The sequence below is a fragment of the Mus caroli genome, unplaced genomic scaffold, assembly GCF_978045245.1.
Source record: "Mus caroli unplaced genomic scaffold, Mus_caroli_1 scaffold_13, whole genome shotgun sequence".
Classification (NCBI taxonomy): domain Eukaryota; kingdom Metazoa; phylum Chordata; class Mammalia; order Rodentia; family Muridae; genus Mus; species Mus caroli.
Genome location: NW_028227268.1, coordinates 4,971,962 through 4,975,745, shown reverse-complemented (window position 1 = coordinate 4,975,745; position 3,784 = coordinate 4,971,962). Strand labels below are relative to the sequence as shown.

The 3,784-nt window shown below is 53.3% G+C and overlaps 1 long non-coding RNA gene and 1 other non-coding gene across 2 annotated transcripts; both read left to right on the top strand.

Moving 5' to 3' along the window:
* The first annotated feature begins 991 nt into the window (after positions 1-991).
* Positions 992-3,167, top strand: LOC110305671 (uncharacterized). Its single transcript, XR_002379177.2, has 2 exons — positions 992-1,393; positions 2,991-3,167. It is a non-coding gene; the product is annotated as an uncharacterized LOC110305671 (long non-coding RNA).
* LOC115032668 (small Cajal body-specific RNA 16) lies at positions 1,434-1,623 on the top strand. The gene has a single exon (XR_003838298.1).
* Positions 3,168-3,784: the final 617 nt, after the last annotated feature.

Below are 3,784 nucleotides of genomic sequence, written 5' to 3'. Positions count from 1 at the left end.
CACTAAGGAGGGCGGGGCCTTGTGAATGGTAAATTTTAGGAATTTTTTGAGACTCGTGACTTATTTTCTGAGTCTTAAGGACTATCCAGACCGCACTTTCTCAAGCTTCCCTCCGGTGAGACGTTTCAGAGGAAATTACTACATAGCACTGACTTGGCCCTGGCATTATTGATCAATTTTTTCGTGGGATTTCCTATTGGACCCTGGGATACCTTGGGATGATTGAAACCTGGAACTGCATGCAGGACTTAGATGCCACTTTGGAGGTTGGAGGTCTTAGCCCAGAGATGCCACATCACAGATCTTTTTATTTATTTATTTATTTATTTATTTATTTTTTGGTTTTTCGAGACAGGGTTTCTCTGTGTAGCCCTGGCTGTCCTGGCACTCACTTTGTAGACCAGGCTGGCCTCGAACTCAGAAATCTGCCTGCCTCTGCCTCCCGAGTGCTGGGATTAAAGGCGTGCGCCACCACGCCGGGCCACATCACAGATCTAACCCTTTGCTGGACCACAGTGTCATGTTCCTCGGGAGCTCTCTGCTGAAGGCATGATTCTAGATACAGCCCCGCGGCGATCAGAGGTGCGACTCTGGGAAGCCTTTGGATCAAGAGGGTGCTGATGTCAACGATGGATCATTTGATACCACCTATGGGTTTATACTGGGATGGAAGGTCACACACAGGTTTGCAACAGAACCAGCTGGGTTTCAACCGCCTTTGCCACAACATGGCTGACTGGGCTCGGGAAAGTCAACTTTTTGGTCTGCACAGGGCTGCGTGATTGATAAAGGGTCAGTGGCTAGGCTAGCTCCTGCCGCCCAAGAGTAGGGAGTCCCTCCTGCTTGCGCCCCTGTAGACGAGGTCCCACCGCCGCGTGGAACTCTGGGCCTGAACGCGGCCCCTTTAAGGCCGACCTGGATGACCCGAAGGCCAGAGCGACCTTCTAGCGGCCGTCTCGATGGTAAATCTTCAGTTCCGGCCGGAAGTGCATTTGCGGAGTTGGTTCCGCCAGGGAGGAGAACTCGCGTGCTTTGTGCAGAGGGGATTCAGCCTGCGCAGCGTGGCTCGGGGGCGCCGTGGAGCCTCCCGAAGGCGATCGTGGGATTCAGAAACCTCTCCCGGGGCTCCCACGGGAGGAGGCTGACCTGGGCCTGCACGCGATCGCGGGATGGGCTGGGGTTGCAGGAAGGCCCTGGGCCCGGGCCGCCATCGGCGGGGCACTGGCTGCTTCTGTGTGCAGGCGCCGCACGGGCTCATCCGCTTACACCGAATTGTACTAAATTGTCTTTTTATTTCCCCACCCAGAAAATGAAACACATCCCCCAGCGAAAGCACGCACTAGCTCCGTTCTCCCGAGGAGAGTTTCCAGTGACTTGAGCGAGGGTGACCCAGGTATGCCAATCCTTGGGGGTGGGACGGTGACCTGAGGCCCACGGTCTGGGAAAAGGCTCCTGTGTGGCTGAACCCGCCCGAGGTGGGTGCAGCCCCGTACCAGACAGCCCGACCTTGACCTAAAGTAAAATCCCAGAGGAGGAGGATCTTCCCTGGGGTTAGAATTTGCAGTAACAGGTGTGGACATCCTAGCAGCAGTTTGGTGGTCATGTATGATACTGCAAACAGGAACCCTTCTGAAGCTGTGGGGACTGAGCACAGCTCAGGACTCTGCAAGATTGAAGCCATTTGAGTCCTCCAAAAGCAAATATTTGACCCATTACTGGAGCCCCTCACTTTAGATAAAAAAGAAAAAAACAAGACGTATTCATTATTTTATGAGTGTGGATGTTTGCCTGGTGCCCCCAAGGGGTCACAAGAGGGTACCAGATTTCCCAGAAGTGGCATTACAGAGTATTGTCAGCCCCGGTGTGGATGCTGGGAACTGAACCCAGGTCCTTTAAGAGGGCAGCAAGTGTTCAGCTTCAGTGCTGAGCCATCTCTCCAGCAACTGCACCACCCCGCTCTGAGATAGTGTCTCACTTAGCCCAGGCTGGCCTTTACTCACTAAGTAGCTGAGGGCAGCCTTTGAACTTCTGATCCATCTTCCTCTGCCTCTGGTAGACGGCCGAATGACCGGCATCCTCGAGTACGCATGGTTTATGTGACGCAGGGATAAAGCTCAAGGCTGTATGCATGCTAGGAAGTCTTCTACTCCTGGGTGTCTGTCCCACCCACGTGGAGCTTAAACAAAGATGCATACAGTTGTGATTCCAGACGTCACTGGACAAGACACCAGTACAACCCAAACAAACTCGTGACAGAAATCGTTCCCCAGGACTCACCCAAGCGACCGTGGGCCCCACTAAGCTGTCTCTGCAGTGTGGTTGAAGGACTGGCGTTTGTATTTTGAGTAGCCACATGGGGCTAATGGTCACCATTTTGGAGGTCCTGGGTGTGACATACTTCCGGAAAAACCATGACAGGAGGAATCTGCCGTAGTTCAGCTTGTCACATGCTCTTCAGGGGCACAGGAGCCAGGCTGGAGTGTGGCTCAGTGATAGACATGTGCTAAGTGTGTCTTGAGAAGGTTACACGGGACTCTGCATCTGTTCAGGTAGACATCAACAAGTCATGGAAGGCAACTGGAAAGAGACAGCACACAGGGGCTACGGTGGTCGTGTGAGGGAGGTACAGATGGGGTCAGGAGCACAGACGTGCTGGAGTCAGACATGGCTGGAGAGGGGGGGAGGGAGGTCAAATAGGAATGGATTTCAAGTTGTGCTGAGCTGCAGAGGCCTCTCTTCTGCATCTTGTCAACCAGCAGGTTTCCAAGGAAAGCCTACAGTTAAATCTGGGGAGAGAAGGGTCAGGAAGTCACTGGGTGGGTGGCCAGCCCTGGGTGTCAGCAGTTTCTATACATTTGGAAGGGCAGGAAATTAAAGAGACTGAGCGCCTTGTACACCCGCCCTGGGGCGTGGTTTGTGTACTGGTGGTTTTAACTAAATGATGAGATTCGAGGTTTAATGAGGACTGGTGGTGTATGCTCTTTTTTTAGGTCATTTGACTAGAAGCTTTGTCTGCGTGCACTGAATGAGGATCCGGCCCTACCTTGTGTATCCCTACTACGTGCTCCTGGACCTGTTGGGTTTGACTCTTGATTTGCTGTTTTTGGGTGTTCACTGGCTGAGGACGGCTGTGTGCAGTGGCTGTGAATAAACGGTGCTTGAACTCACTCTGTTTCCATTGTTCGATGGTGTCTCACTGCGCAGCCCTGGCTGGCCTGGAACCCAGATCCACCTGCCTCCCACGAACTGTGGTGAAAGGTGTTTATCACCACACCCAGCTTCTTCACGCTCTTGGTGGTTTCTGTGCTCGCCACTGTAGCAAGTGTGGGTTTGTATGGCCAGTGTGTGTTAAATGGCCCCTTTCCCAGATATTTTGGGGCACAAAGCACGGGGCTATCCAAAGATTTCATTACGGAATGTAGGGGCTGCGGGGCACGGTGTCCTCAAGGAAATTGAGTAGCAAGGGTTGTCTGGACAGGAGATGTCCAAGGTCTCTCGGATCCTATGGCCTTCTGGGCTGGCCTAGCCCTCTTCAGTAGGAATTACCCGGCAGACAGTGGCTATTCAGGGATCTGCTCACCTGTGTGCACTGAAGTTACTGAAGCTGGTACTGCCTCTGCACTCCAGAGATGGTTGTGAGGGGCCATGTCAGTGCTGGGAATAGAACCTTGGTCCCCTTGCAAGAGCAACCCGTGTGCTTAACAGATGAGCCATCTCTCCAGGCCCAGCTGCTGTGCCTCCTAAGCCCGCATGGGCCCTTTCTTGCTGGCTGGCCTTGCAGTTA